The 10078-nt window shown below is 36.5% G+C and overlaps 1 protein-coding gene across 1 annotated transcript in view; it reads left to right on the top strand.

Annotated features, from left to right (window-relative positions):
• The first annotated feature begins 1686 nt into the window (after positions 1 to 1686).
• The window catches only part of fstl4 (follistatin-like 4), a 176199-nt gene continuing 167807 nt past the window's right edge, over positions 1687 to 10078 (top strand). Inside the window, exon 1 of the mRNA XM_054754113.1 lies at positions 1687 to 1827. The gene's annotated coding sequence lies outside the window, so the exon portion shown is untranslated. The remainder of the gene's footprint in view (positions 1828 to 10078) is intronic.

The following is a 10078-nucleotide window of genomic DNA, read 5'->3' as shown; positions in this document are numbered from 1 at the left end:
TTAAACTTTTCATCAACTAATGAACAGCCTATTTCACTTTAATGCTTCGTTGCAATAAATCGCTTTTTTGTCTCACGCTCATGTCTTCTTTTTGTATTTTGCAGCTCTACTTAGAACCTCCTTAAGATCCAACAGTGCAAAAGGTACATTCTTCCCATTTTCCAACTGCTCTTAACATTTGGATCAGGAGTGTATAAATAATAAATATGAAGTACACTAGGTCCCCAACTAACGAACACAATTGGTTCCAGACGACCGTTCTTATGTCGAATTGTTCTTAAGTAGGGGAAAAGGTAATATTAGCAATGATATAGGTACTACATGTACGTGTATACATATACAGTATATGCGTATGTATGTAAATATGAGTTTGGATGCAGTAGTAATATTAAACCAGGATAATTAATGAAAAAAAAATAATAAAAGTGATATAATAATACATAATGATAAATGTTATTTACCTTTGAAGAGGAGTGGTCGAGCATACGTCGTCGTGGTGGAGGAGGAGGAGTTATTGATAAAAAGGACAAATGGTGGTGGTGGTTAGACTCTTCTAAAAGAGGTAGTGTTCTGTGGGTGGTGTAGAATTAAGCAGGCCTATTAACTCTTCATAAACTTTAATCACACGCTCTGTCCAGGTTGTATCATACAGCTACAATTTAGCTTCACATTTCTCGTTTACACTCTCTCCCCACCTTCTTCCTCTACCTGTTGGTCCCATTAGCAGTTTCACAGTGCCCTCTGCTGGTCAAGCATGTAGCAGTATAAATATTGAGTTACTATAAGCCAAAATACATGAAAATATAGACCGGTCAGCTTGCGTTCGTATCTCCGAATGTTCGCAAGTCGGATGTCCGTAAGTTGGTGACCTAGTGTACAGTGGTACCTCGGTTAAGGTCCGCCCCGGTTTAGCGTTTTTTTTTTTGGTTAACATCCAAAATTGTTGCCGATATTTTGCATTGGCTTGCTTTCGCCCACTAGGTAAAACCAGGTAAAAGTGATGTTAAATGTTCACTTCTTCATTTGTCATTTGTAAAAAAATGTTTGCATCATTTCAAAATTCATGTGAAACTATAATTATTTTCTATAAAATATTTTTGGGTGTCTGGAACGGATTAATTGGATTGATATTATTTTCTATGGGAAATTTTGCTTTGGTTAGAGTCTGTTTTGGTTTGAGTCGGACCATCTGGAACGGATTAATGATGTTAACCAAGGCACCACTGTATGAGGAATAACAGAATGGGCTGCTGCGCTTTGCTTTTCAGGACCAGAATAAGATGTCAAAGACAATAAAAGCAAAAATATAATAAAGTAGTCATAGTTTGAATGTCTTTCTACTCTAATGGAATTTAAATGTCATTTAAAAGTACAGTAACAGCTTTTAAGAACATGCTCAAACACATTGTCATTTATTACCTTCATTTATGAAGACACTTGGGGGATGCCCTGTGTGGTACATTGTGGTCGTCTGCGACCATGCAACTTTTGTTCATGTGAACAAAATAAAAACTTGAACATCATAAACACCTCCAGCATGCAATAAATGCAAATAGGAAGCACATAGAAAAGAATGATTTTTAAAAAAAAGTCCTGTCTTCCGCGCGTTTGTCTTGTCACGTGGCTGTTGACGTCACCAGGCCAGCACGCTTAAATAGGGCGGCGGAGGCTGGGAGGAGAGGAGAAGAGGAGGAGAGGAGAAGAGGAGAGCATCAGGGACGACCTGGAGGATGAGAGTTTGTGATCATAGTGCTGCTAGTCTTTGCACACTTTGGACTTTTACGCATATTTGTTTTTTCTCTTCTTGTTCGCCTCGGAGTCACACAGGTAAGATGACACAAGTTTGTGTGTGTGCGTGTGTCTGTTGCGTTACGGTGTGTGTAACATTGACAAGCGATGTCAGCGCCAGTCTGCGCCAGTGTGTGTTTTCGTTGAGCGGCGCAATTGTGCTTCTTTGATTGGACGCCGCGTTGTCAGCTCGCCTGCTTTGTGATTGATGGAGATGATGGAGCTCCGGTAGCTTGCAGCAGAGGTGAGAAGATTGGAGTCTTGAACGCTGAGACGCTACGTTATGTCTGCGGGGAGCTCTCCGCGGTGCTGAAAGCGTGTCGCGCACTGCTCGCTTTTTATTTGGATCCACTCAGCGCAGAACTGTGGTGTGTGGTGGTCTGCCTCACAGCCTGGAGATCTGGGTTCAAATCCTCGTGTGTGTGTGTGGAGTTTGCATCTTCTACCGTGCTTGTGTGGGTTTTTGCCTCCCACATCCCCAAAACATGAATCTTATGTTCACTGTAGATGCTAAATCAGGGGTGTCCAAAGTGCGGCCTGCAGTGCATTCCAAACACACTCACACAAAAGCCAACAACAGCAAAAATTTAGAAATTTGCAGTCATTTTTACAAGAATAAAGTCAAAATATTAAGATAAAAAAAGTTGTCATCTAAGGAGAAAAAGTCACAACTTCATGAGAATAAAACAGAAATAGAAAGGATAGTCATTTTCGTAGCTTAGAGTTGAAATATTACAGAAAGACGTCATTTTTGAAAAGTTGTAATATCATGAAAAGCAAAGCAACAAAGTTTAAATTTTTGGAAAATTAGGTTGTGGTTCTAATGTTATGAGAATAAAGTCAAAATATAGTCAGAATTACAAGAAGAACATTTACAAGAGCAAAGTTGAACTAGCTACCCCCCCTGCCAAGCAGAAATGTAAAAAACAAAAAACAATTATAATTTTACAAGAATAAAGTCCAAATATTAAGAGGAAAAAAATTGCAATTTTATGGAATATTATCGGGGAAAATAACCAAATTTTGGTAGCATACTGTTGAAATATCAAAGGAAAAAATCTTAGTTTTTAAAAAGTTGTAATATGAAAAACAAAACTAAGTTGGAATATTTGGGAAAATGAGGTTGCAGTTATAATATTAAAAGACTAAAGTCCAAATTGAATGGGACTAAAGTCATGATTACCAGAAGAAAATTCACAAGAAGAAAGTTGAAATGGCAGGGAACTGCCCTCCGCCCCAGCAGAAATGAAAAAACAACAACAAATCAAACAAAAAAGGGTAAATTTACAAAAATAAAGTCTAAATATTTACAGAAAAAGTCACATTCTAACGAGAAAAAGCCACAACTTTACGAGGATAAATTGTAATATTATGAAGATTTGAAGATTTCATTTTAGCAGCACAGAGCTGAAATATTAAAGAAAAAATGTTATTAAAGTTGTAATATTATGAGAACCAAATCAAACAAAATGAAGTTGTCATTTTTGGAAAATGAGGATGGGAAAAAGTCAAAATATTATGAGAAGAAAAATGACCGAGATTATTTAAGAAAAAAGTTGAAATATTTTCAAAATAAAAAAACGAACTCCAAAAATATGTGAAAAAAATGAGTAGAGTGAAGCTGATATTAATAATAGGCTGTTTCACCAATATGACAAAGATGAGATGCACTTTTTTTCTCGGAATATATATAACGTCTGAGCATATCCTTACAAAATATCCAAGTGGCATTTTTCACTATGTGGCCCTCGCTGGGAAAACCTTTGGACACCCCCGGTGTAAAGGATCCGTATGGTGTGAATGCTTGTTTGTATGTGCTGTGATTGACAGGCTATCGGGGTGTGCCCCACCTTTCACCAAAATCCAGCTGGGATAGGCTCCAGCCCACCCGTCACCTTATTGAGGACAGGCGCTGTAGAAAATGGATGGATGGATCCACTCATTCATATTCTGCAGTAGTGGTGTCACTTGCATGTGATATGATGGGATTTTGAGAATTGATGTGTAAGGCATTGAAGAAAAATGTAGACAATGTTGTCAATATGCCCTGCGTTAAAAGGCAAGTAAAATAAGCTAAGCGTACTGAAAATGTGTCCCAAAATGCATGTTGGGCATAGCGTATAAATGAAGGCAATATCTGGGTATGGATATTTCGCCGTCATTTGCCAGGCTGATGGTTTGCACCCTAATAGGGAAGCTTAAAAAGTGGAATGACACATTTTGAAAGCTAAACAAATGTAATACTAGCATAGAAAATGCATGTCCGACATCTGCGTAAATCAAGGCCATGGCACCATGTTGACGTTTTTTACCAACAGTAACGGCACTGCATCACACTGGCTGCTGTTCCTAATCATTTGCCCACCTTATTTTCCTGCACGTCTGGTAAAGAAAAAAAAAAAAAAGGCTGTCAATATTATGATGCGGTGCACAAAGCACAATAATAAACATATTGTTCAGTTCATACCGAGCATCGACACCACGTTTAAAAATGGAGCATTATCTGCGTTTGAGATTGTGCAGGTGTACCTAATATAGTGACCCCCTTGTGCTGAAGGCGGCAGGTTAACGTCACCTGTGTGCGGGTTTTCCCACACCGCAGGCGATCTGGTCGTGGAAACGGTGAAAGGCGCGTTCCGTGTTTGTGTATGTGAGTCCTTTCCAACCGAGCGCAAGGTTTTATTTTTGCCGCGTCGGGGCTTTGAGGCTGCAGAGAGCCCGGTGCAGGTCTGCTGTGGCTGGTTGTGCAGCTGGAATAGTGTGATGCTGGGCATACCGTAATGCGTCCTACACAATACCAGACCCCATGAAAACCCTGGAACTCCAAATAGCCTTTTTGCTTATGTTTATTCTGAATGTTTCTGAGTAAAAGGGGGAAAAAAATCACCAAAATGGGACCTCTGTGGCTGAGGTGTGCACAGGTGATGTGGACCATGAAAGAACCCACTATGTTTTAGTGCAGGGGTGGCCAAAGTGCGGCCCGATGATCATTTATGGCTCGCAGCACATTCTAAAAATATCATTATTAAACAAGAAAACTTAAAAAAAAACCCTACAGCTGTAAAAATGGAAAAATGAGCAGTAATGTCTCAAGAATAAAGTCAAAATATCAAGAAAAAAAAGTTGAATTGAATGAGAAAAAGTCATAAGACTTACGTCACAATATTACGATGGAAAATAACATCATTTTTGTAGCATAAAGTTGAAATATTGAAGTCAAAAGACCTTATTCTTTTTTTTTTAAATTGTAATATGAGAAAGAAAGCAACAAACAAAGCTGTAATTTTTGGAAAATTTGGTTGCGGAAGAAGTTATGGTCATAATTATGAGAAGAAAATTGACAAGAAGAAAGTTGAAGTAGCTGGAAAAAAAACAGCAGAAATGTAAAAAGAAACAATTGTAATTTTGCCAGCATAAAGTCAAAATATTAAGAGAAAAAAAGTAATATTCTAATGAGAAAAAAGTCACAATTTTACAATAATTTTAAAGTTAAATTTATAAAAAATTAAGTTGTCATTTTTGGAAAATGAGGATGTGGTAGAAGTTATAATATTATGGGGATAAAGTTATAATATTACGGGAACATTTGCAAAGATTATTTAAGAAAGTGGAAATATGTGGATAATTCAAAAAAGAAACACAGCAAAAAAGAATTACGTCGTAGTATTCTTTAGAAAAATAACATCAGTAAAGTTGAAATACACTCTTGATCAAAATCTTAAGACCAGTTGAAAAATTGCTAGAATTTGCATTTTGCACATTTGGATCTTAATGAGGTTTTAAGTAAAGCTACAATATGCAAAAACAAGAAGGGGGAGTGAGACAAAAACATTTTGAAAAAGTCATTTATTGAAAACAACAATTCAACTGAAATAGGCTGTTTATCAGCTGATCAAAAGTTTAAGACCACAGGCTATAAAAACCTAAATCTGCTCAAAACGTTCATTTTCTGTCAGGCATTCACACTGTCATGCTGTCATGTCAACGTGGTGGGATTGTGGAACTGCATAAGCAAAGCCTCTCGTAGCGTGCCATTGCTGCTGAGGTTGGGCGCAGTAAATCAGTCATTCTACATTTTTTGAAAGATCCTGAGCATTATGGAACAAAAACGTCAAGTGGTAGACCCAAAAAAATCACACCTGCGCTGAGCCGGAGGATCCGATTGGCTGTCCATCAAGACACAGGGCGGTCTTCCACCCACATTAAGGCCCTTACTGGTGCCGACTGCAGCGCAATAACCATCACACGGCATCTCAAAGACCTCGTCTCCTTCAACGCCACAAAAGTGCCCGTTTAGACTTTGCCAGGGAGCATCAAACATGGGACATTGAAAGGTGGAAAAAAGTTTTATTCTCTGATGAGAAAAAATGTAACCTTGACGGTCCAGATGGCTTCCAACGTTACTGGCAGGACAAGGAGATCCTACCTGAGATGTTTTCTACCAGCACAGTGGAGGGGGTCCATTATGATCTGGGGTGCTTTTTCATTCAGTGGAACACCGGAGCTTCAGGTGGTGTGGGGTCGTCAAACGGCGGCTGCTTATGTGCGGATGTTGCAGCGGGCATCCCTCATGATGAGGGCCCTCGTCTGTGTGGTAACAGCTGGGTTCTTCAACAGGACAACGCTGCAGTTCACAATGCTCGCTTGACCAAGGACTTCTTCAGGGAGAAGAACATCACTCTTTTGGACCATCCTGCATGTTCCCCTCATTTAAATCCCATAGACAACATTTGGGGATGGATGGCAAGGGCCATCCGTTTCCAGACAGTTGATGCCCTTGGTGAAGCCATCTTCACCACTTGGAGCAATGTTCCCACTAGCCTGCTGGAAACACTCGCATCAAGCATGCCCAAACCCATTTTTGAAGTGATTAACAAGAACGGTGGAGCTTCTCATTACTAAGAACATTTTTTGTTCTGGTTTGGAGAATTTTTTGTTATTTTTTGTGCGATGGTCTTAAACTTTTGATCAGCTGATAAATAGCCTATTTCAGTTTAATTGTTGTTTTCAATAAATAACTTTTTCAAAGTGCTTTTTGTCTCACTCCCCCTTCATGTTTTTGCAGGAAACCTCATTAAGATCCAAATGTGCAAAATGCAAATTCTAGCAATTTTTCAACTGGTCTTAAGATTTTGATCAGGAGTGTATTCAAGACAAAAGACATTGTTAGGTTTTTATTTAAGAAGAACATTGAAATATTTGGAAAATTAAAAAAATCAGAAAAACAGCAAAAATGGGGGGAAAAAGAGTGAAGTTGATGTTCATCGTAGGCTTTTTCACCTGCATGAAAAGCTTGCAATATGTATCACGTCTTAGCATGTCTACGTGTGTTGCTTTACAAAACATCAACGCTTTCCTTTTTGTCCAGATTGGGTAGCATTTGTCTTATTTTTCCGGGTGAATAAAATGCATGAATGTTAAATGGCACGCAGGCACGCGGAAGTATTGCTGTGTTGAAGCGCTCCCGGCACTCTCCCGCTGAGTCCAACTTCCCGCAAACTTTGTGTAATTGTGTGAAATGCCCATCAGGGGATCCGTAAACTTCTGCTAAGGCTAACAGGTTAGCAGGTTGTAAGAATGCAAGAATTCATCCATTCAGTTTCCTTCAATTCTCAGGAAGAAATGCATGAACCTTCAAGACAAAGGACCAATGTATTGTTTAGATGTGCAATTTATTAGGACGGTAGGGCCATGCCGGCCATGTCCGTGTCTTGCATAAACATACTTTTACAAAAGAGCAGACTTTTTGACTGCTCTGTCGAACCCGGTACTGCCACTGCTGGCTCAACTCTGCAGTTCCTTTTTGGAGAAAGGAGTGTTCCAACAATGCGTATGTTTATGAGCACATGAGCAGAGATGTGGCAGAATGAGAGTAATGCTTTCACATGCAATTACTCCCGCAAACAGTCCCTTTCGATGGTTTATGAAGATTTATGGCCATATTTGATTTAATATGACGATTTTTTCCTAAATATCCACGTAATGTTACATTTTTTTACTTATTCTTCTAAAAGTGGCACTATGTTTTTAGGGTTTTCTAAACTAAAATGCGGATGTCATTTCTGTGTGATGTTCATTTTTTTAAACATTTTTTTTACCAGCGTTTTTTTCCCAAGATATCCACGTGATGTTATGATTTTTTTCTTTAAAAAGTACGATTATTTTCTTTAAAATGAAATATGTTATTATATATACATTTTATATATTCATTTAAGTATATTTTCTTGTCTAAAAAAAAAGTAAATATTGAATTTAAAGATTTATGACAAATTTTTTACTACTGTTTTTTGCAAAATATCGACATAATTTTACATTTTACAATTTTACCAGTTACATTTTTTTTTGCTTGAAAAAATGTAGTTATCGTTCTAAAAGTACATTATTTTTTGTTTTGTTTTTTTTAAAATGAAAAATTCTGATTTTGTTTTTGTGAAACTGGAAAAAAAAACCATCATGTGAAAAAAATTACTTTTTTACTAAAATTTTTTGAAGATATCCATGTATAATGTTGTGATTTTTTTTCTTAAAAAAGTATTATTTTCTTGACAAATTTAAATATTTTTTCTTGTAACATGACTTGTCCCCAAAAACAAATAATGAACATGAAGATTTATGGTTAATTTTTTACTACCATTTAAAAAAAATATATGCACGTAATATTCTATATTTTTTACTTTAAAAAAATTCTTCTGAAAACAGGACAATTTTTTAAAAAGAAAATTTCCAATTTCATTTTTGTAAAACTGGAAAAAAGTATATGTTAAACAAAATGTTATTTTTTTGAAAATTACATTATTTTCTTATAAAAATTACTTTTTGCCGCATACAAATAAAAAAAAACAAACACATCTCATCAAATTTGGAACTTTGTGCTCATAAAATCAAGACTTTTTTTTCCTCTCCCGAAATTGTAGTTATTCTTGCAAAGTATGATTATTGTCTTGTTAAATTTAAATATATTTTCTTGTAACTTGCCTAAAAAAAAATTGCCTTTGAAAATGTATGGCTATTTTTTAGTACTATTTTTCCAAAATAACCACTTAATGTTCTTGAAAAAAATGTTTTTAGTCTTCTGAAAGTAGCGCTCGTTTTTTTAACAACAAAAAAATCATTTGAACTGGGGGGAAAAGGCATATGTTAAAAAAAAGTATTCTTCTAAAATTGAAATTATTTTCTTACCTTTTGACTTGTAACAATAAAAAAAACATCTAGTCAGATTTTTAACGTTGTTGTTGTAAAACGACTACTTTTTTCATGTAACTTTTTTCTCGTAAAATCAAGACTTTTTTTTGTCTCTCCCAAAAATGTCTTCATTCTTGTAAAAGTATGATTTTTTTAATGTAAACTTTTTTCTTGTAACATGACTCGTCTCAACCATTTTTTTCTTGAACAATTTTCTTTATTTTTCTAAAAGTAGGTCTATTTTTTTTTAACCAAAAATTCCAATTTAATTTGTGCAAAACTGACAAAAAAGGTGTGTGTTAGCCAAAATGTCATTCTTTTGAGAGCTGAATAGTTTTCTTGTAAAAATGACTTTTTTGTCTTGTAACAATTACACTTTCTTTTGTTTTTGTTCTTTCGAAAGAACTGTTTTTTTTCTAAAAGCAAATTGTCAAATTGAAATGTTTTTTATTTTTTGGTAAGAGTTTTATTTTTGTTATAATTAAATACAAATAATAATGATTACAAAAAAATTAAGATGTATTTATTCATAAAATAAATAAATATAATAATGAAAGTAAAGTATACTATTTGCACTGCTGGCAGGAGAGCAACATCGATCCACTGTACTGACGTTGCGAGGGTGTTGGCATTCAACTTTCCCCTCATGTCAGTAAATAGCTAAAAATCCTGGCGCACAGGAAGTAGTAGTAGGTATATCATTTGGTGCTAAAGGTTTGGTGTGCGTTTGAGGTCGTTACGTTTCATTTTGGTGTCTTGAGTTTCCTACGCCTCATTTCTAACGCGACATTTCTCCAGGCGATGTTTTAAAACGTGTAACCGTTTGCGAGCGGCACGCCAGTCAGCCAACACCAAGGCTGACACCGTTCCCTCCTCGCTAAGTCGTTTGTCGCTTGTTCATTTTGTAACCGGTAGCAGCACTTTGTGTGTGTGTGTGTGTGTGTGTGTGTGAGTGTGTGTGCGCTGCTGTGTGCCGCTTGATCAAAGAGCGACACAGTTTGTGCGACGTAATACAACAAGGAGCTGAATAATTCATGCGCGCACAAATGAACTCAACTTGCCAGGCGGTTTTGGAATCACTTACGAAAACAGTCTGGGTAATAAAAAC

The sequence above is a fragment of the Dunckerocampus dactyliophorus genome, chromosome 16, assembly GCF_027744805.1.
Source record: "Dunckerocampus dactyliophorus isolate RoL2022-P2 chromosome 16, RoL_Ddac_1.1, whole genome shotgun sequence".
Classification (NCBI taxonomy): Eukaryota; Metazoa; Chordata; class Actinopteri; order Syngnathiformes; family Syngnathidae; genus Dunckerocampus; species Dunckerocampus dactyliophorus.
The sequence above is the reverse complement of the archived record's forward strand: the minus strand, read 5'-3'. Positions and strand labels throughout refer to the sequence as shown.